A 24,789-nucleotide genomic window follows, 5' to 3' on the forward strand; every position below is an offset into this window, starting at 1 on the left:
TACCAAGAAAAAAAGTTGTGCATATGGATTTGACTCTATTTAGTTTTATTTATCTTCCCCTAATTAGGAATCTCATTTACAGTCTCTTTCCAAGTTTATATGAGAATTTTCCTATAATTCCTTGCTTAGTCCAAGTGCTATTTTTTAATCTACTTTGAGGCTTTTAGATGAAGCTAATCATGGGCACACTTCCAAAACATAGAAGAATTAGAGAAAGGAGTTGATTGCTTAATTCTTCTCTCTGACTCAGCACTTGCGTTAATTAACTAAAGCCAGAGTCCTCAGCATGCTTCTGAGAGCTCCATGATCCACTGATTAGCACTGACAAGGCCATCTGGCCTTCCCGCAGCACACTGGAGAAAGTCTCTCTTGGCATAAAAATCAGGGATGCCTGTAATTTAGAATGAGTCAAATGCTGCCACTACGTTTGACAGAGATGGTGTCTGTGATGTGAGAGTGTCCGCAGAGGCAGCAACATCTGTACATCAGCGCCATGATCTGAAAAATATCCTTATTTTCCCTATTTGTATAACCTTCTCTTACCTACCCCTTAGTGGTTCTTTTTCTTGAAGCTCCTTTTAATTGTTTTCCTTCCTCCAGCAATTACTCCACCTAAATACTCAAACCTTGATTTGAGAGTCATGTGTAATTTCTGGTTAATTTTTAAATAGCTACCAGTATTTATTAAGAGGATACAACATAGAGATAAGAAGGGAATTGGAAGCATCAAAGGGATGCAGCAGGGAAGGCAGGACCGAGCAGGTGGATAAGGACAAGGTAAGCTGTTCCTCCATGTAGCAGGCCAGGACTGAAAGAGAGAGGACCACGGAGAGGACAAGGCTCCCAGTAGACAGAGAGTGGCCAGGGCTCAATGGTGAATCTTGATATGATTAGCAGCATATCCTCATTGAAATGATGAAGACATCAAACATCTTGGCTTCTCCAAACCAGTGATTTCCAACCAATGTTTCCAGAGTACTTTTATATATATATATATACACATAAACTGAATATATATGAATATAAGTGATGAATATATAAGATGAAGCTTCACAAGAGTATTCCTTCATGCCCTCCCTAGGAGATTTTCAGTGAAATCAAACAAAACACTGAAAAAGCTGACTGGATAAGCACTACATCTTGATTCTTAAAACATGCATGATGAATATAGCATGCCCATTATAATTTACAACAACTTTCCCTTTGAGCATCAGAGTACTACTTGTCAGGCATATTCATTGTGAGTCTCACAAGTCTGACATTCCCCATAAGGTACATAGGCTTTATAGTGTATTAAGTTAAAGTTTCCCTTTTTATTTTTTTTTAATCTTTTTTGAGACAGGGTCTCGTTATGCAGTTCAGGCTGGACTTGCACTCATGCTGGTCTCAAACTCACAGCAATCCTCCTGCCTCAGCCTCCCCATTGCTGGGATTACAGACATGCGCCACCACTCCCAGCAAAGTTTCCCTCTTTAGTTCTGCCAGATTTAAGACAGTGAGCTTCTCAGTGAGGAGTTATTTTGATGGAATGCTTTTGTGAAGTTAGTGTTTTAATTTGGACCAACACGTTCCCTTGTAATGAAGCAGTCTAATGCAGTCTGAGAAAAGAGTAAACACAAACGCTTCTGCTGCAAGCTCTTGGAGAAATGAATAGGTCTGGATGATCCTGCACAGGCATCACATAACCACGTAGGTGAGGACACACATGCAAGCACAGGAATCTTTATCCTGATAGAGAAATTTTACACCTTTCATTACAATGTCCCACCAAGCTGGAAGTCTTCCAAGAAAGCAGAACTAAAATTCATATTGGCAGCCATGCTCATGGCTCTTTTATAAAAGATGCAACAGGTTTAACTGTCATGTGCCTGGCAAGGTTCTATGCAAATGTAGACATTCTTCTAATGTTGTTCATGTCATCTGTGATCTTTTCTTAGATTCTGTTCGGGGAGCTTCCATCCTCTGTGGAAATTTCTCTATGTGAGCCAGCAGCCATTCTGGATATTAAGTTTTTTCCTCAGATCTTACCACTCTACATAAGAAAATAGAAGTGACTATATTACTATTTTACAGGGTCTCTCTTACAGGGAACTCAAAGCTCTGAACAAATATTTAGCCTGAATAGGAAAAAATGAACAAAGTAAATAGTTCTTTAAAGAACCTTAATTCTTTCAACTTCCTTATGTGTCATTTAACGAATTATTCATTCTAAGGCTTTACATGACTCTCAAGCAGCGAAACTAAATTAACAGCCCTGCAGTCAAAACTTTATATTTACAATTTATCAACCATGTCCTTTATATCATCTTGCTAATTCTTCATAACTGTGGTACAGATAAGGAAAGCCAACTCTATAAATGGCAAACACTGAGACCACCTACCTACTAGACTTTCTAGCTAATACACAAGCAATCCTCCCTACTCATCCTTGAAATGAGACTCCAAGTTGTTTCAAATATTTTTTTAAACTTCCAAAACAAAGTTACAAACCTGGTATTCCAAAACTGAATACAAAGCTTACATTGAGGATTAAATTCATTAACATAAAGTAAAATTTAGAAGTCTAGTTGGTCAGATCCCCCAGACACATTTTAAGTAGCTCACAGGTAAAATTAGTGGTTACCACAGTAGACAAAACATACCTAGAGTATTTAACTCTAGGTATGTTTTTAACTTAATACACATAAAGTCTTTTAACAAGTATGAATTTACTGATTTCCCACCATGTACCTGGTCTGTCTTCCCAGAAGTCACTGGGAAATAGATGCATAACTTTACAGAGCGAGACGACTTTTAACTTTCTTCTTTTCATAGTCTCACCAACTGACAGTGGTGTGGTACCCCAGAGAATGATCATAGTGTAGGAAAAAAGGAGCTAACATTACTAAGTCCTTCTCACTTACACTTCTTATGAGTAATTTCAACTATGACAACAACCCAGTAAGAAATAAATATGTACAAGATCTTGTAACTAAGAAAACTTTGATTCTAAGAGGTCAAATATAATTAGCCTGAGATGCTACAACCGGGTATGTCTGAAGTTAACTTATATTCGTGTCACTCTTGAGCAAGGTAAGCCTTATCTGTTTATAGGCTACATATGGATTCATAATAAGATATAGATACTAAACAAAATGATGCAATTTAGGCTTCACAGATCAAAAATATAATTTTAATATTAAGAAACTGAAATGTTCAGGTCATGGGAATTTAGTCCTTTCATCTTTGATGCTCAGCAGAGTATAATTGGATTGCATATCCAGTTGTAAGCATCTGAGTTTCAAAGGAGTTAGACAAATTCAAAATGTATAGAAAATGGGTAACAAAGAGGTAATGTTGGGAATGACATATCTCATAAATGAATTATTGATAGAATTAGGAGATTCATTCTGGAAAACAACATGCTAAAAGGGATTATACAATAGCTATTTGCACAGAATTGAAGGTTACCATGTGGAAGGGAGCGGGGAACAGGATTATTCCCTATGGCTCCAGAAAATAAGCCAGAAAGCCAGAATGACTTTCCTCACAATCCTTGTGTAACTATGTAAGTATGAATCTTGAAAACCTAGAAAGATTTTCATTGTAAGCCTAGAAAGGGTGGATGAATGTGAGAGAAACTGAAGAGAGACATCACCAGTGACTAATGACTGAGCAAATGGGAGGGGAGGGAGTCACCAGAATCCCAATATTTTGTGTCCAGGAACAGCTGACTAGAGGGAGAGTCAAACCAACCTGTCCAAAACTCTTTCCCCCCACAGAACATTCAGTTATCTCCTTATCAGAAGCAGCAAGCTCAAGGAGTGCTATTATAGGAAATGTGATGGTCAGCAGACCCAGGGTTTTCACACCGACAGGTGTAAAACGCCCACCTTGGCCTCTACTCCCGGCTGCTCACCTCATGCAGGATGCTCTTGCCCTGCACACCTGCATGGGTCACGCCTCTCCTCCCTGCAGGCCTCTGCTTAAATACCACCTCCTTTCAGAGACCTTCTCAGACCACCCTATCTAATATGTACTCTCCTTTTATTATGTATTCATTATGTGTTGTTTTCACAGCACATTTAATTAACTGAGTGGCATTATATTAGTATTTTCCTGTCTGTGTCACTTGTATGTCAACTCTACAAGGCAAAAGTCTTATATTGTTTCCTGATGCATCACTAATGCCTAGAATAGTGCCCGGGACAGTATAGACACTCAAGGAATAGCTGTAAAATGCATGATTTTTCCAAAGGTAATTTACACCACTAAATGGAACGTATATTCATGACAACACTGAATCTTGGTGCAAAGCTCACTGGGATAGGTCTTCCCTTCTGTTACATATCCATATTCTATTACAGCTCAGCTTTGAAACTGACAGCACCCAATGCCACAAATCTAACATTGGGTTTTTCAGTGCTGTATTGAGGCACTGCCATTGACTCTTTCTTGACTTTTCAATCAGATCAACACATGAGTTGATTTTGTCACACTATAATGTTTTAGGACAAACAAAATATTAACCATATTGCTATCTTCCAACTATATGGGATTAAACAAATTACACAAACTAGAGACTTTGTATTTCAGATTCAAATTTTGAAACTTGGATATCTAAGTGGAAGTTTTTCTTAAAACATGAATTTGGGGATTGCTACATGAGCTAAAAAGATAGTGTTTACCTATTCAAAATAAAAATAATTAAAATATTATGTGCATTTGTGCTCACCCCCCCAATTGAAAAGAACAGATAACTACTTTCCTCTGTATACCTTTTCTCTTACAAAGTCTTTTCAGTACAGTTTTATCCCCTGAAAAGAAGAAGAAATAAAACCCACAGATGACAGCAGTTTCCTTAGTTCAAAAATCACAGAGATAGGTTTAAGCTTTGGCCTCTCTCTTGAGTCACTCTTTCCACCCACCCCACCCACCCCCGTCCACCATCAGCTACTCTGATTCCAGTTCCAGTAGCTAATTCCAATTGCCACCCAAAAACATTTACCCCAAATGCTTTTCCACTCCTCTCCTGTGTCCCAATAGGAGATGGCATGTGTGCTAAGCCTAGTTGTACAGATGCTTTCAGAACACAGCCAGAGTCTGACTGTTTCCCATCCTGCTGTCTCCTAGCCATGGCCCTCACCAGCTCTCTCCTGGATTACTACAGTCTTCCTGACTACTTTCAACAAAGAAGAAAGTGTATTTTCTAAAACCGTGGTTAAGTCATGTACACTGCTACTCCAAACTGCACTACTCTCCCAGGTATTCTGAGAGAAAGTCTAGGTTTTACTAAGGCCTGCAGGCCCTGCCTCTTACCTCAGCTATGTCATCTCTTCTCTCTCTGGCCTTGACTCACTATGTTCAAGCCATGTGGGCTCCTTGCTGTGCCTTGAGCACAGGCCTGCCTTGGGGACTCCCACTGGATTTTGCCATCCCCTCCCACAGCTTTCTCCTGTCATTGCTCAATGTCATCTTCACAGCAAGGTCTCCCTTTCTTATCACTACCTGTTTGGGACGCTCATCCCAGTACATACCTCTCAATTTTCCTTAGCAGTGTCTGCTATTTTTTTGTTATTTTGCCATAGTACTGATCATCTTCTGGTAAGCAATGTATTTTACAGTTTTTATGGCTATATATATTTCTGCCTCCCTCCCAAATATCCCAGGGACCTGTATTTTGTCCGCCTCTGTATCCAAGCAGGCTGAACCAATGCTTGACATATTGTAATGGTTTAATAACTATTTTTTGAATTAATTCATTAATAATTCTAGTAGTACAGCAATTATTCTAACCCACGAGTGCACTTTGAATGCTTTGTGTGTGTGTATTCTACATGCTTCTAAGTACCATGAAGCTTTTGCTGTTTTGGATGGTGGTAGTGGTGCTTTAGCATTAATATCTGCTCTCTGAAAGCTTGCAGTCTGGTTGTGAAGACTATAGGTAGTCAGCAATGTCAAAGAGATTAAGGATCAAAAGTATTGATAAAAAAAAACTACACCAATAATGAGTCTGTGCATTTTCACTATGCATCAACTATTCACTATGCTCCCAATATTGTTCTGTGCCCCCAATATTGTCCTGTGCCACTAAACACTGGCTTGAGCAGCATAGACATGGTCCTTACCTTCTGGGGTCTTAGACTGGGATGACACAGATGGAAAGCCCATGAATTAATAAACAAAGTAATTATAGAAGTATGCTGAGAAAATAGACAAGGTCTGTCCCAGAGAACAACAGGACATTGGTCACAAGCCTGAGACAAGAATGCGCATCTGGGCCCTGCCCTCCTATCATCCTCTAGCCCCCTACTGCTGCCTGGCATTGGCCAGCTGGCAGCTAGAGGGAGGGGAGTCTGTTAATGCCCAGTGGGTGGAGATCTGGAGACATGGGGGAGGGATGCCCGAATGTGTCCAGAGGAGTCTAAGTCCTCTCCAGTCTTTTTTGGTTGCTTTGCATCCACTGTTATATCCACTGCACAGTCAATTTTGTCCTTATCTCTCTCCAGTGGAATGATCTAATGGAGACCACTACAAAGCAGACCTGAGCAGGACTTAAATTAATCAATGGGGGCCGGGGATATAGCTCAGCAGCACAAGCGCCTGCCTAGCAAGCACAAGGTCCTGAGTTAGATTCCCAGTACAAAAAAAAAAAAAAATTAATGGGCTTTTCATATTCACTTGTGAATCTGTCCAAGTCCTAGCCTCCTTATCTGGAAATGGTGGACTCATAGTAAGTGAACCTCTGTGAGTCACAAATCTCTACTAAAACTTGTAGTGGTGGATGAAGCAGGAAAGCCTCAAAGGATAAGACAAGATTACAGCCAAGGACACTTGGATCCATCTCAATTAGATAAAGATTATAGCCACAGGCATCTCCAGGATGTATTAATTTAATACTTTACTTAGAGAAGTCCTTGAGTGATTCCACCCTTCTTGAGTGGATTAATTTAATACCCTACTTAGAGAAGTCCTTGAGTGATTCCACCCTTCTTGAGTACTTACCTCCCTTCTTCTGATAACCACATAAATACAGGACACCCAGAGAAGGTCTTGGTCTTAGCCCTGAGAGAATCTTGAATTCTGTGAGAGGGCTTTGATCCTCCTGGAGCCCTGAAATCATTCCATTTGCCTCATTTTATTTAGCCTTCACAGTACACTTAATTTAGGAGATTGTGGACCTGATCAACCTGCAATAACTAAGGGTTATTATTAACCTGATACTGATCTAATTAGGTTCATGAATCTCGGCATCTTTAATTTTCTTCATAGACTTTCTGACTTTCTCTAGTTTTACAGTCTTCTAAAGATCATATTCAATTTCTCCACAACTGTCTGAATATACAAAAATAAAATATTATGAACAACTTGCATACCACTTATTAGTAGGATTATGTTTATTTGCATGAAAATGAAACCTTTTTAAATTTGATTGGCATGTTAGGACCAGCTTGATTTGATTTTTAAAGATTTTTCTAAAACAAACTGGCCCCTGAAGGCAGGCACTTTAAAAACACCCATATTGATATGCATAGAAGATAACTTCATAGTTAAACTCTCAGAAATTAAATACAAAGCTAAAACTCACCTCAGAGTCTATAATAATTCTGTTATTCATTGGCTTTCATTGAACACTTACTTTGTGTCAAAAAATCATATCAACTATTTTACAGTATTATTTAATCGTCATGATCTAAGAAATAAGTAATACTATTTTATGATTCAAATAAACTGAGGCACAGGAGTGTTAAATTACTTTCTCAAGGTCACACAGATATTATGAGAAGAGAAATGGATTCAACCTTTGCTTTCCACTGCTGAGTCAAACTTAGACTAACAGGAAGTGAGAAAAAGCCCCTTTCCACAGATCTGTGGGCTCCAAACACACTCCTTACCATCTTTCCCCATCTAGTCATTTGTAAATGCCCAGGCATCTGAATATACTCACTGGCCATCCACAACAATGGTAACTGAAAATGTTAAGTAAATAAAAACCAAATTGTATGACAATTGAACACATGATGACCCCCACAGTGGTAAACAAGAATAGATATTTATAAGATAAAGGTTTATAGTTGTACATAATGGACAACATATAATACAAGATATCAGTGTGACTATAAACTTTCAGTTATTGCTAATTTCTGAAAAAAGAATAGAAAATAATCTGTCAGTACATGGAGTTGCCCTAGAGCAGTACTCAGAGAGGGCAAAGGGGTATTTATCTCCCACTACACCATTCTGGACTATTTGAATTTATCACAAACTTAAATATTATCACATTATACTAATATTTCATAAGGAGACAAAAGCTGAGGTGATAATCCAATAACTTCCTTACCAAAAAGCATCACTTTGCAATCCTTAGTATGTAAAAAGTAGGAATTTCTTCCAAGATTATTAGTTTTAAACTCTGTTCTTTTCATCTTGCTAGCTATAAATAGCAATAATGGTATTAGCAAAAAATAAATATAAAAAATCAGCCACCATTTAATATCTTCATTAATTATGTTAATTCCAGCAGACTGTTTACAGGCTTGGCAGTAAACAACCTTGTTTGAAAATAAAACCTAGTCTAGAGATCAAAAATGCCAGCCCCAATCAACCTATCCTTGCCTTCCTACTATTACAGAGTAGGCACCAACCAACAGAATATTGAGGTTTAATCTCCTGCACAACACCATCCATCACCATGGTAATAATGAGGTATTAATTACAGCTGAAATTTATTTTCCAATTAGGTCTTATTTTCAGGCAAATAGAATTTTACCACCAACCCAGGCATTAACTTTGTATAGAAGTACAAACAGTACCCAGGAGGGGATCAGCTACAAATCTTGGCTGGTATCTTGTTAAGGAACCATGTCCTGAGAGGGAGGAGCACAGAAAACTTTATTGTGAAAAATGAAGTATTTGGATTGAATTTTTTAAAAATGCAATGTACCATAACTGGCATGGTACAAAACTCTAGAATCTCAGTGTGGATCTATAGACTGTGAAGCCCAATTCAAGGTGATTAGTCACAATAACAACTTGCTTGAGGTCAAAATATGTAAATATTGAGCTCTCAGCATTTTTAATAGGAACTGGTTATGTAAATTAAGAGGCACTCACAAACTGTAACACAAAGCAGTCAAGTTCCTGCAAATCATGCCAGAAATCAATAGTGCACCTTATCACAAAACTTGGCATTAATTCCTTCAGTAATCACTCAACATCAGCATGTATACATGCTCCCCAGTTTAAAACAGGATCATATTCCTATCAACCCCTCCTAAGTTAAAAAATATCAACAGTCAAAATTGCCTTTTATACACCTAACCTAATCTAATACACCTTATCATCAGAGTTCATCAATACAATATTGCACACAGTACACTGCTTCTCCACGGGACATCAGGGCTGCCTGAAATCTTCAGCTCCAGGATACTGCTATTGCCAAGTTTAACAGGGAATATCAGATCACATGTGGCTAGCCCAAAAAAAGATAAAAATTTAAGATTTAAACAACAGTTTCTGCTCACTGCGTAACACTTTCATGCCATCAGATCATAAGTCAAACCATTGTAAATTGAGGACTGTACTGCTGAATGCATGATGTTCTCATTCCTCACAAAGCAAGGTGAGTTCTCTTACCTAGCCAGCTGTCACAGAGCTAATCTGCCACCAGTCCTAGGAATTACATGGCATTTAGTGTTTCTGTTTTGTCTCTTAATCAGCTTATTGCACAGAGTAAGAATCCTCATACTCCAACTAATTCTGTTTGCTTGACTTATTCTGCTGCACAGCTACTGAAGCAATAGAAACAATCCTTTCTTGGGTGATGTTATGTAACACTCTCGTTAGAAATCTGACACTAGTCAGTCTGTAGTATATTCCTGTAATCCCAGCTACTAGGGACACTGAGACAGGAGGATTACAATTTAAAGGCCAACCTGGGCAATTTAAGGATAACCTGTCTCAAAATAGAAAATTTGCAAGAGAAAAAAAAGGTTGCAGATTTAGTTCAACATTCCTTGGGTTGAATCCCCAGTGCTGCAGAGGGAAGGAGGGACGGAGGGAGTGGAGGAGAGAGAAAAAGGGATGGGGGAGAAAGAAAGAGAGAGAGAGAGAGGGAGGGAGAGAGGGAGGGAGAGAGGGAGGGAAGGAGCAAGGGAGGGAGGGAAATATCTGATACTCTGGGACCCAAATAAATTTTTGAGTTTGAATATAAGTTATGGTGAACAACTGAAGCTGGAGATCAATCACATGTGTGGGGCTGAAGCAAGGCCAGTCCTGAGAACAAAGAGCACCCAAGGTGAGCCACCTAAATAAGCTGTTCCAGCTCCAAGAACACCCAAGCAAACAGTGTGCTAAGTGCAGGAGTGTCACATGACATCAACCTGCTGATTGTAGAAAGAAACGCACTGCAGTCCTTGGGCAGTTCCTTCCCTCCCATCCAGGGAGAGGGCTCCACCTGACCTCAACTTTCTGTATTCTGACTCTTGTTTTTATTTCTCCATCCTCTACCATCCTTCACCTCAAGAATTTCTGAGACAGCTGCACTGAACACTGCAACAATTTCCACCACTGAGTAGCCTATGTAATGATTACCAGTCATCTTCAGGAACCCTAGTGGGCTGCCACTGAGCCTCCCTGACCAGCGTGCAATGCAGGCGGAGCCCTGGTCACCTTCTGGGGCCTTAGTAGTCACTCCCCACACCCTTAGTGAGCATGCAGGCACCAGTCTGAACCCCAGATATTTTCAGGAACCCCAGGGAGACACCTCCATGCCTCCCTGACTAGTATTCAAGGGACACTGAGCCCTGGACATCTTCTGGGGCCTTGGTGGCCACTGCCTGCACCCCTAGTGAGCCTACACTGTATATGTCAACCTGGATGTGATTTCCAGAAGGTCTGGATTTTACAATAAAAGAATATCTCAAAATGATGCTTAATTTTATAGCAGTGGTAGTCATTTTGTGCCAGGATTGGTTAAAATTATAAAAATTTAATTAAACTAACATGAAACACACAAGCAATTTCATCTCAAAAAATTCAATACATTTTCAGTTTTTTATTTTTGCAGGGACAGAAAACTGAATAACTAAGATCCAGAGATCACATAAACAGAAAAAAAACCTAGATTAAAACAACTTTGCCCCCTCCAGTAAAGCCTTTTCTTTGGGAAGTTTGCAAATGTTACTGACTTCAGTTACATCTTCAGTTTAAAGTGAAATCCTCCAAGCAGGCAAAGGCCAAGGGACATAAAGGAAAGGAAATAAAATCATTAAGCAATGCATACCTAAGTGCCCAGGAGCGAGTAGTGCCCTGGTGTTCAGTGGTCAGTCACTAATTATAAAGAAGTCTTCATCATTTAAGAAGTTCTGCAGGAACCAAAGCCATTAAAGTCACCTGGAGCCAGATGTGGTGGCTCACTCCTGTAATCCCAACACTCGAGAGGTTAAACCAGGAGGATTGCTGTGAGCTTGAGACCGGCCTGGGATACATGGTCAGTTCAAGGCCAGCCTGAACTACATAGCCAGACCCTGTCTCAAAGAAAGTGGAGGAGGGGAGCCATCTGGAAATCTACAGTGTAGTTCCAGCTTTCCTCAGACATCTGACTTCAGGAAAAGAAGCATCTGCACCCCCAAAGAAGGGTGCTAACCCTACTCTACCCACTCACCCCTCCTACTCATGTACCTTTTAAAGTAAATGAGATACTTTTTTAGAATTCCTGCCACATGGAATTAGGCAAGTTACTTATCTTTCCTATACTTTACATGTTTCAATATCCTCACAAAAGTACTCTAATTCATTGACATGATGATGATTGCACATTATTTTCCACACTTTGCAAATTAAAATGCACATATTTAAATGATATGGCCAGAGTCTGAAACTCCTCAATAAGAGAGAGAAGCATTAAAGGGTGAAATAATATGCCTCTGCTTCTGGTTATTCTTAGGATTAATTAGAGTTTGGGTCATAGAGCCTTTTTTTCAAAAAGGGCCATGATATATCTGAGACTCTTAACTGAGCTTTTGGAAAATGCCAGGATCAGTCACTGTACATCCTGCCTAGAACTTCATTAAGTAGTGTCTGGATCTGATTGTACTCAAAAAGTTTTTACACTCTAATGAAATCCAAATAAAGCTTCCTAAAGGGACCAGAACCCATTAAATCTCTTCCTCCCAGAATCGCAAGCAGGACCGGGGAGATGATCTGACACTGACTGAGCATCTCATATCAGGCTCCCTTAATAAACTAAATAATTCCATCCCTCAGACACAAATAACTTTAGCAGATGGGCAGAATAGGAACTAAAGTAGGGAAATAAGCAAAATGTCTCTCCATTTTTCCTCATCAGGCCAACAGTCCCAGTATTAAAGGAAGAAAGCGGTTTTGATACATGATGCATTAACCATTTTAATATCCACACCGGGTTCATGGGGAGCCACTGTAGAAGAGCTACCAACCAAATGCCACGGTATCATATACTGCTGCTCCCCCGCGACAAATGATGGGGTCTACAACCTGGAGCATGGCCTGCTCATGCTGTCTTTCTCCCCCTTCAAAAAACTGAAAAGGAACCTTCCTTCTTTGAGAATACAAATAGGAAATTTCAAGATAATGTATATTATTCCACTCTCTCATAAAACTTACTGTGAAAAAGTTGATTCAGGTACATGGGTGTCTCTTCTAGCTGTGTGGCCTAGTGCTGGTACACAGTGACCTAATAAGCCCCTAATACATACTTCTGGAGTTGAACTAAATTGCATTCACTACTTTCTGTCTTATCCACTTAAAACGTCTGAAAACCTTAAAGCACTTATCTGTCTGGTACCTCTTCTATATTGGCATTGGAAGGAGTAGGGTAGTATTCCCATCACAACTGAGAAAAATTATAAGTATGTTTGAAATGTAACATTTCAAACAGACGTGCACAGTAAAAATCTGCTAGATTCTGTAAAGGCAGATTGATAACACAGTTTTACGATGTTTTGACCTTAAAATACATGCTCCAAGGCAGAGGGTCCTATGCTCCTCTTCTTCCTGTGCTTCTAGCCCTTTACCTCCAGGGGACAGCCTCGTCAGGTTCCCATAGGGTTGGAAGTGAAACAGCTTAAGAGACCTTGCATCTAATTTGACTCTGGCATTCATTGATTAAACTTAAAATCCCTGTTTTGGTTTTCTCATCTGTAATATAAAACAATAGTTCTTACTCTAATAACTCTCTTGTGAAGATTAAAGAACTGTAGGTAGAGAGGCTGGGCACAGCGCCAGCACCCAATACTATAACCATGTTATGATGTACCCACCCCTAGCATGCAGGGATATGAACAGATGTGCGGCTGACTAGGGCAGCCTGAGGAAGATGGTTGTGTGGTAATGTTTTGAAGTGTTCCAGGCTCCACTGGTGTTAGGCCTAGGCTTTGTGGCCCAAGCCAGCACTTGTGCTCCAGCATAGGAAGCACCCCTACCTAACTGGAGAAAGCTGTGAATGTATCCCTGGGAGCCTGTTGGAAAAATTCAAATTTCACATTTGTGTTTTGAGTTACAGCTTCAGTTGATAGTGTGAGTTCAAACTGATATGTTGCAGCATCTCATTATTAATGTATAAAACTCTGAGGCCTTGAGAAACTAAGGGATTTCCTCCAAATCACAGTGTTGGGGGAGACTGACTAAACCGGGGCTGACTCTATAGGCTCATTCTACCTTCCTTTCTAATCATAAACACCATAAACAGAAAACAATGTATGTATGCACACTACTATGAAATAATGAATCACAAGTGTCATAGGCACCATGAGGGAAAAAACACCTTGTAATGTCATAGTATTTGAGAGGTGCCTGCTGTTTATGAAATACAGGGAAATTAATATTTCCTTGGTTGCTGTGGGAGGGAGGGTGAAAATGTTACAGGCAGCTGAGTTAGATAGAAATATTATAGGCAGTCAGACAGGGCCAGGCCCTTGAAGGAACCAATAAGAAAGACAAGATAAGATACCTGTGGGTCAGACCTCAAGAAAAATTACTGAAAACACACCCTCTTACCTCCCAAGGGATGGACATCTGGGATTGACATTCTAAATAGGTAGTGATCACCTTGGAGAGTCCCTGACCCAACCCCTTACAGGAAAAGCCCCTGTTCTGTATTCATGCCGGCTTGCTATGTGACTCATTTCCCCATTTGATCCCAATTTAATTAATTCTACTTGAACAGTTCTTATTGGCTGACCATAGTTTGTCTGTTTTCCACTATCTTGGACCCCCCTCACCTCATGGTTTTACTCTATAAAAGACCCTAGAAAAGACAGAGTCTTGGGTAAGTCACTCGGGCCCCCTTCTGTCCCCCTCTTGGACAGAAGCTTTCTTTCCCTCAAAAATATATTCTGCTGTTAACCTCCACTGTTCCTAAAATTCAATATTTGATTTTAGAGAACACTAACTCATCCCAGATATCATTCAGGTTGGGAGTTTTTATTTTCCTGTATTAAAAAGTTGCACTTGAAGTCATAAAAGTCAAATAACTCAGCTATGTTTAGATAAAACATAGTATTCACCTATGGGATGATCTATAATGATAGTTGTTTCTCACCAAAAAAGGATTAAGATTCTAACAAATTTATAGCCCTAAGTAGAAGTCACTATTGATAAGTACTGCAACAGCTATAGGAAATGAGGTTTTCTTAACATTTAATATGCAGAATGACAACACTACATGTTGATTTAAAAAAGAATAGACACATTTTACAGAGACATTTCAACATATTTTACTGATAGCAGGCACAATTAAAATTATAAAATATCTAAACTTCAATTAATAATATTAAAGGAAAACTACTTATGTTTTCAAATAAAGCACTCAAATTATTCTTAAGTATAACTTTAAATAATGTCCATGACATGCAAACCTAAAAACTTTCATTTTCAAGTTTTCTGCCACAGTAGTGAGGAGCAGACCCTTCCTCTAGCAGAGCTTTCTCTCAGACTATCTGGTCTTTGCCCTGCACTGACATTGAACCCTAGGCCTCTCCATTTAGGAAAGGTTGCTCTATTCTTCCCCTCTCCACCCCTGTGAAAGACAGTAAGACCCTAGTGGTACTCTAGGAGAAAAGGAGGATTTGGAAAAACCATCAGGCCAATTTCCGGTCCAGCAGCCCTGTGCAGTCCACCAGGTGGATATGTCTCTCCTTGAGGACAAAACCTAATTACTAATGGACATAGCATGTGCCTATAGAATCCCCTCAGCAAGCCCTTCAGGACAACTAGGACTGTAGCGTGCAACTGTGAACTGTTCGTGTCCCAGACATCCCTAGTTCCTTATGACTAGTGACTAGTACTTCAACTTCTGTACTTGTGGCTACAGAAGTGCTGGTATAACTTATATGAGCATTTCTGAAAGTGTATGCCAAAGAACATCAGTTTTATTGTACGTGAACAGATTGTATGTAAATTAAGGGATCCAAGCCAAAGAAGTTGAGGAGACAGTAGATTAAACCCAGTTCAAAAGTGTGCTGTCCCACAGACTTTAATAGTCTTTAATGCATAGTGACTCTCCAAAAAAAGGAAAACTTCAAAAATTTATTTTACTTATACAATAAACTTAAGCTTACTTTAAATTTTCAAGACAACTTGCTTATAAGACACAATTGCATATTGCATTGCACAGTGACCATTGCTTTAAACAAACTCTAAGGTGAACCATATAAAAATTCCTTTTATTCAGTATAGCACCAAATACTTGTTTCACTATTCTGCCTCTCTGTCACACGAATCCGAGTACAAAACGCATGAAAAAAACCAAGTCACACCTATTTATTGCCTAGGTAAGAAGGGCATGTTGTTACCACGAGTTACCATCCTCACAAGAGGGGGCTGGGTGGTGAGAATAGTGTGGGCAGAGGGGTGGGCAATTGATCAGGATCACAGAGCTTTTCTCAAACTGCGCACCTCAGGTTTCTGCTTACAAGTGAGTCACTCTTCCCTGCTCTTAAAGTGATACAAGTGAGATATTCTCCACAGTAATAGTAGCACTAAGTTACTAAGAATCATGAATAGGACTGGGGATAGAGGTGGAGGATACAGGATAGATAGAGGTACAGGTCTTGTCTAGCAGGTACAAGGCCCTAGGTTGGATCCCTAGTACTGGAAAAAAAAAAATCATAACTATAGGACTACAATTTCCAAAATAGGGTTATTATACCCCAGAGAATATGTTTTAACATAATAGTTTATATTTTATCTTAAAAAATGAGGAATTTGACTTTCTAAATATTTTCTATTCAGAATGAAAATATTGTAGGAATCTGAAGGAAGACAATAGATACAAATTTTGCAAAAAGACAGTTTGAAGATATCTTGCTGATGGGAAGCACAATTTAAAAGTTAGGAGACCAACGGTATAGAGAAAATTATGCCTGTGAAACATATGTCAGGTTAATTAGTAGATAACTTAGACAGATGTGAGCCAGCAGTCCAGAAATGATCTTCTATTGTCAAATAAATGCCAAAATGAAACAAAACTTCACACTGAAATGGTCCCATGCTATTACAGGAACAAAACTTCACATTCTGCTAAAATTTTCACTTACGTGGCAAATAACAAATCTTAGGACTTGGATAGCAAACAAAGAAGTTTTTTAAAAACAGAACTGAAATGTATTTTTTTTTCCAAAGTAGATTTTTATTTCTGAAGTTCTTCACAGTTAGATTTAACATCTAAACAAAATAGAGGTTTATCCTTCATACTCAAATGTTTATTGAATAAGGTAGGCTTTGTGTGAATGAATAAATTGATCAGTCTTCAGTAACTTGTAATCATTGAGAATAGCCAACTCATCATTTCTGCCACATCATACCAAGTAATATTCTACAGAATATCCAGTGGCATATGGGCACACAAATGTTATTTACAAAGTTAATGACCTCTACAAAGATGGTTAGGTAAACTGTCAAAGCCACAACATTAGTATAAACATTGATATTTTGCATTTATTCATTTAGTAAATAAATTTTGATTAGAAATTATTTATATAACTAAAAAGATATTTTGGATTCATTTTATTTGTTATTGCCTCAAAATATACCAGAACCGCTTAGGACTGTTTTGGGTTGGAGATTTTATTATTGGGAGGTAAAAGAAGGATAAGTAATCTAAGGGAAACATCAACATTTATAGGAGAGTTACAGCAAGAAAAGGATTGTCGTAGGGACTGAGAGTGTAGCTTGGTGGTAGAGTGCTTCCAGAGCACTAGTGAGGTCCTACAGTTTGAGTCACAGCCTGGGCTAGAAGGAAGAGAGGGAGATCTGAGAATGAATGACTAAAGAAAATAGAAGATAGGAGAATGTAGTTAGAAACAGGCAGTGAAAGAGGCTTTCAGTGCTCTGCAGCTACTGAACAATCAGTCATTTCTAAAGAATGGCTGTGGGTTCTTTTAAGATAGATTTCTGGTAACATAGTGGAGGTATGTGCCAGACTGGGGTGGGTTAACTTCTAATAGGTAAAGAATTGGAGAAAGCAGGGTAGACAGCCCTTTCAAAAAGTTTAGCTCTGAACTGGAGGAAAGAAAGCAGTAATTGGTGTAGGAATTAATGTTCAGGGGTGACTGAGGTAATGGATTTAATGCAGAGTTATAAGTCTATTCAAATTTTGATGGGCAAGTATTAGTAGAAACAGGTGATACAAATATTAGGTGAGACAGACATAGTAGATTGAGGTCTTAGGAAATAAACAACCTGTAGAGCAAACTTCATGGGAGGGAATAGGCTCCAGAACAGAGAGGATAGATTGATCAGGAGTAGTAGATGATGTCTGAAATGTATTTTTAAAAGCTATTAGGATCAAAATATGGATCTTCTGTTCAAAAATATCAGCCACACATGGATTTTTGCTAATATTTTTCAGTCAACAAATATCAACCAAGAGTGGTCTAAACATATGTACTTTTTAAGTTTAAAAAGTAACATGAATTTATTTGTCATTTTTGACTAGGAATGAAGATTATTAAGCTGGTGATGGTATCTAACTGGATTGTTTACCAATTAAAAGATGTAAAGAAATAGTTTGAATAAAAAGTGAGATTCTTACTCTAAGACCATACAATCAGTGTATGCAGAATCTTCCAAGTATATTTCAAACTGATGGCACAGTTGCCCCAGAAATTTTTCTTCATAAAATGAATCTTATTTGCTTTGTCAGGGTAAAATCAAAAGAAAACTTCAGTCTTCTAAGATTCAATCACGGCAGCTCCAACTAATGAATTTATCTAATCCTAATCATTTTCCAAAGGCTCCACCTCTAACCATCATGTACTAAATTTCTACCTTCCTCATACCTCACAAATAGGGATTAAAGTTCAACACATGAAACCTTGGGTCACATTCAAACTGTACCAGTATACAAAATAATTTTTGCTTCTCATCTAAAATATACCTGTGAACGGTAATATTCATAATATATTTGGGGGGATAAACTGAAGGCTGGAATTTTGCCAAGACCTTCACAGTCCATAACATGTTCTGATTATTCTAGAAAAATCAGTGACTTGGTTATTATAAGAGCAATTTTAAGTAACTCTAATATTGTTAGTTATTACAGTAAATTAAATACAGCCATTTAATCATACCACATAAACGTACTTCTGCTTTTTCCTCATATTTACCCAAAGCCCCTGAAGGAAGCTTAAAGAACTGAGTATAAAGAACCTCAGTAAAGGCGTGTACCAGGCTCCTTGGGCCTCTGACACTACAGGGACGTGATCTACCAGTACTGCTGACATCAGCACTGTGGAAAGGCAATTGTGACTGAGTGCTGGCTTCCAGGACTTTCCAGACCCAAAACTGAAGACCACTTGAGGGAGATGGTTGCCATGCAGTTCCTTTGAGACTGAACCTCTGTAGAAGGAGAAACCACTGATTACCACCCACTGTTTTGCATGGTTTTGTATCTGCTGATTCACAGCTACCAACTGGGAATAGACATTTCCATTTTCTCTCACAGCAACCTCAAGAGCATCACTGCTCACAAACCCTCAGGAAAGGGCTAATTCAGTCACTAGCAAAGTCAAGCAATGCACATCTAGGTGAAAGGGAAGGCCAAACAGATCACGGAACGTATGCTCTTGCTTCACTTTAACAACAACCTGTATCTTCATCTTGACTGATTTTCAGTGTTAAGTATATGTCTCTAAAGTTTGAAATGCTGCCGCATGTCACATCAGATGGCTCAGCAGCTACAGAAATATAAAAATCTAACTAGTTCGACTTCAGACACCTCTGAGCAAACTTCTGATGAGAGGGTGAAGATCTTGATTGACCACGTCTCAGACTTTATGGCCTCTTCTTCAGCTTAGACTGAATAAAGGCCAGAAGCTGATAATTGAGAATTGAACCAATCCACATTTGCAAAATGGTGCCGTGACTCACAAATAAACTGTACCAAACGGAGGGGTGCAAGACAAACACTCCAAACTCGGACTGTTAAACCTCAGCTCACTCAGAAACACACTTCAAGATGATATTCATCTCCTTTACAAACTCTAACAAAGCCTGAGACCATACTATGGCTAACTCTTACCCCCAAACCACAGAGGTACCTTCCCTTGCTTCCCTTTGGAGATAATCAGGGTTATCAATGGTGTGCATACTTTCTACTGAAGCAAATAAGTAAATTTAACTTTTTTGTAATATCTGTGTTTCTGATTTTTGGTCAACAGGTTTTAACAAAAGCCATAAAGTCAGACCAGGGATTTAGCTCAGCGGTGCAGCACCTACCTGGCAAGCAGGAGATCCTGAGTTTGATTCCCAGTAGCTAAAAGAAATAAATAAATAAAGTAAAATAAAATAACATTTTTTAAAAAAGCTATAAAGTCACTTTGCTGTATACTGAGTATTGATAAAGAGGGTTTGTGAATAAGGTGCAGTTGTTTTAATCAAAGGAGAAGGAAAGGCAAAAGGAACCCATAAAGGAGATTAAAGAAAAAGAAAATAGGCTGCTTTTTCAACAATATTAAATACTTCGCCCCTGAAGTTTCCTCATGTATGAGACTTCGAGCAAACAGAAAGTGTATTGGTCAGCTTTGTATCACTGTGACCAAACACCTGCGCAAAGCAATTCAGGGAGGAAATTTATTTTGACTCATAGTTTCAGAAGTTTCAGTCCATGGTAGGCTGAGTCCAAGGCAGAAATATCATGATGGAGGGACCTGGTACGGGAAAGATGCCCACTTCACAGCAGCCAAGAACCAAAAGAAAGAGAAAGATCCAGAGAAGGAGCTAGGGACAAGTTATATGCCCAAGATCAGACCCCTATGACCACTCCCTTCAACTACGCCTACCTGCTAAGTGTCCATTACCTCTCAATAATGTCAGAAAATTATGATCTTAATCCACTGATGAAGTTAAAGCCCTCATAATCCCATCATCTTCTCAAGGCCCCATCGCCAAACATGAGACCTTTGAGAGACACTTCAGATCTAAATCCTAACAGAAATTGCATGAAGGATTTTGTAAGATGATTTGAGATCTGGATAACACATGCTTATACTCATAATTTTAGACTACTATAAGCAAACAGCAGATTCTATATAAATATCAGTAAAACAACAGCAATAAATCTATTTTCATATATATACAATAACTTATAAATTTACTTTGCAGCATTCCCTTCTTTGAGATAATCAATAATGCTGGAGATATTCTCATTTTAGAGACAAAGCCTCAGAGGGTGTAGGTACCTAAATCACCATCAGGCAGCTTTAAAAAGTGGAACAAGAACACAAACTCATTTATCACCATGATAAACTCCTTTCCTTTTGTTCAGAGATTTATAAAAGAAGAACTTATGTCACTACTGTGGTTTGGGTATGGTCTGTGTCTCTCAGAAAGGTCCGTGTGTTGAAAGTTTGGCCCCTGTGGTGCTAATAGAAAAGGTATGGGAACCATTAAGTGTTGGAGCCAAGCGGGACTTCACTGGAGGTACTGCCCTTGGAAGTAATTAACATAATCTTCGTGGAGCCCCCATTCAGTTCCCATGAAAGTGAGCTGTTCCAAAAGAGCAAACCTCATCTGAACCACTCTGGCTTTCCAGCTCAGCATGAGATCATTCTCACACATCCTCCCACAAAGATACCATCTGCCATTAAGCCTACAGCAGAACATGAATACATGGGGCTGTCCCATTCTGGACTTTCAGCCTCCAAACTGTGAGTAAAATAAACTTCTTTTCTTCATACATTATCAAGTCTCAGGTATTCTTTGGAGCAATGGAAAATGGACTAATACAGTCACATTATGCATAATAATATTTAAAAATTAGGAGATAAGTCATCATGTTCTTTCAGGGAAAAATAGAGTTGCTATTTTTAAAAACATTTTGACAAAAGCCAACCTCTTTAATCATCATTTTATGAGCCATAGCTTTTGTGCAATCAGAAATGATTTTAATCATATACCATAACCAAAAGTTTACATTAGAATTAACAAATAGTCCCAATAATACTACTAGTTTTCAACTTCACCTTACCATGAGGTTAAACATAGTCACACTTTTTGAAAAGGCACCAGCAATGCTATTATCTTAGCTGAATAATGATCTTGTAGATGGTCACAGGTATTTGATATGTGCACATGGCCTGCAGTAAGAGCAATGGTCATAGAGAATCTTAAAGCATTTTATTAAATGGAGCTATTGAATACATTCATAGTTCATAAAATTTAATGGTCTGTCGGTAATGATTTGTTTTTTGAATCAGCCAAAGGCTTTCAGGAAGCCAAAATATGACCAAATGTCATCAACTAAGCTGTCAAGCTTAATGTTAGCATTTAAAGTCTCACCATAAACTTCACAAATTAACCAACTTTCCCCAGCATGAACTGAAAGTCTCCTCTTGAATAAATTAAAATGCTTCCTGACCTACCAGGATTTCCTCAGCACTGAAGGGATAAATTTTTTCCAGCTTATTATGTCAAAAATATTATGACAATGTCAGAGGGAATCATTAACATCACCCAGTCAAAAGACGGAGCCAAATGAGCAGACATGAGAAAGCAGCCCTGAAAATCAGCAGAGTCACTTATTTTGTCAGAGACAGAGTGAAAACAGGAATATTAATAGGAAATTGTTCTCTGCAGCAGAGTGAGGGCCAACAGTAAGTGTCTAAATCTCATAACTGCTAAACAGAAAATGCACAAATTCAGGGTCGTCACCAGATGCCTTAGCAATTCTATGTAAACTTCTAGCTAAGGGAAAACTTCCAGTACCACTGCTAGCTGTTAATCAATAAATCATCTAATGCACACATATACATTCTTTCCAAAAATGAATGACCAAGCTGTCAGAGGACTCACTGTAATTTTCTCTGCATGACGCTCATTTGATCAATAAGTGACAAAATTGATGACTGTTAATTTTACATCTTCATCCTCTCACAAATCTGCATGTTTCTAGAAAATGGAGCAATGAGAAAGGAAATGATCAAAAGAACAACAAAAAAAAACCCCAGAAGGTGACACCCTCAAATTACCATAAGCTGAGTAAAGCCACTGTAAAATCATATTATCAGTTTTCAATATTGCATCTGCTACAGTAGCTAAAGAGGAATAGGTATAGTTACTCAAGAAATAAATACAGGAGAGAACGATAAAAATTCGGAAAATAAATAAAAGAATAACCAGAGGTCTGTTTTTTGCTAATTCCCAGGTGTGCTGTATTGGGAAATGTTTCTTTCCCTAGAACTCAAGAAATGCTAAGGCTGCATCAAACAATTTTAATTAAAAACTGTCATTTTATTTCTTTTGCGTAAAACCTTTAATTCATTTCTTTTGATGTCCTGTCGTGTCTATATCCCAGTTTTCACCCTTGCTTTGATTATCTCTTGCTTCTTAATTTTCAAAGCTTTATTACCCTGCTGCCTATAAAAGTAAGGTGTCCTCAGCTCTCTTCAGGTCCTGAACAAACTGGATGATGCCACCCACACTGGTGAGAACAGATCTTTTTAACTCAGGCTGTGGATTCAAATGTTAATGTCTCCCAGAAGCGCCCTTACAGACACATTCAGAAATAATGTTTATCATTATTTATAATATCTGAGCATCCCTTCTCCCCAGTAAAGTTAGCATAAAACTAACCATCACCAATGGAACCATAGACAACCATTAAAAAGACTAGCTATGTTAATGTCTTCTCCGATGTCTGATTAAAGTTTAAACTTTGACAAGCTTAAGTAATTAAAGATATTAAAGTTAGTGTGAATGATTTTCACCTATAAAGACAGTTTTTCTTCATGATCACAGACCCATGACAAAAACAGTATGGTTTCATGATTACTGATGGTTTTAGTCTGTTTTGGCTGCTGTAACAGCTGTCATAAACTCAGTGACCTATAAATAATAGAAATTTATTTCTCACAGTTCTAGAGACTGGGAAACTTAGGATGAACTTGCCAGCAGATTTTGGTGAGGATCTACTTTTTTGCTTCATGGATAGCTACTTTTCTTTGTACCTGCACATGGGAGGAGGGATGAGTGAACTCTCAGGGCTCTCCCTTATAGACACTAATCCCAGTCATGTGGGCTCCACTGTTATGACCTAATCACCTGCCAAAGTTTCTACCACCTATTCCCACCACTTTTAAGGTTAGAATTTCAACATACATAATTTAGGTGCCATGAGCTTTTGCCATTGCATTGACAAAATACACAAGAATCCTGGATCAGAGATAAATATCTAACACAAAAATAGTAGTGGCCAATGTCAGCATTTTTCTTATGTCAATTCACAAAGTCCTGATACTTCAGGGAATTGAACAGAGGGTCAGATAATACCTATACATGCACATCCTCAGTGTGTTAAAGAAGAGCCCTAATTTTAAGTTTACAAACAAGAAAGTACAAGTTGAAATAGAGCCCTTCAACTCTGTAGCAAAAACTTTTTCTGTAAAGGAATATTTTTTTAAAGCCTTAAGGTGGCTATGTTCAAATAATTTATGAGAGTAAAATTTGACAAGGGCTTTTTTTTATTAAATGCAGTGTGTGTTAATTCTGAACTCAGTGGTAAATGTCAAACCTCAACATTCTCAAGGAAATCTTTTCACTGATTTCAGGCAGCTGATATATATTAGATAGTTGATATTTTAATATTGGGGTTTTTTGTCTTTTTGAGGTAGGGTTTCATTATGTAGTTCAAGCTGGCCTTGAACTCACTTTGTACCCCAGGCTGGCCTCATACAAGCAGCCATCCTCTTGCCTCAGCCTTCCAAGGGCTGGGATTATAGGCTCATGCCACCATGCCCAGCTTCAATATCATTTTTAAAAATAATTTCAAGGGTCAGAAAAAAAAAGCTAAAATATGAAATCAGCCACTAGAGATTGTACTGTTTTAGGGAAATGGAAGATAGACTAAAATCCCTGAAGGTTTGAGAAACCTGTGGTCTCTTGATGCTCCAAGTTCACTGGCTGCAAAGTACCTTCAAAGCCCAGGAGAATCAGTGCTGTGTCCAAGGAATCCAGCCCTTCTAGTGGCACTAGGAAGTGAGAGATATTTTCATCACCAGACATCAATATCCTCCAGGTCATAAAGGAAGGGTAGAGTACCCAGAAATTGAGTTATTTCTCTTCTCGACTCTCTGTAGGTACTTGAGACCTAGTGATTGAACTGATGGATTAGATTAGATAGATGATTATAGATAGATAGATGGATAGATAGATAGATGATAGATAGATATAGATTTATGTATAACTTTAAATCACACACAGAGGCACATGCACACACACTTTCCTCTCTCTCAGCTTTTCTATCTCATTTATCCCAACAATGGGAACATAAAA

Source organism: Chinchilla lanigera, unplaced genomic scaffold (assembly GCF_000276665.1).
Source record: "Chinchilla lanigera isolate Chin_1 unplaced genomic scaffold, ChiLan1.0 scaffold00045, whole genome shotgun sequence".
NCBI lineage: Eukaryota > Metazoa > Chordata > Mammalia > Rodentia > Chinchillidae > Chinchilla > Chinchilla lanigera.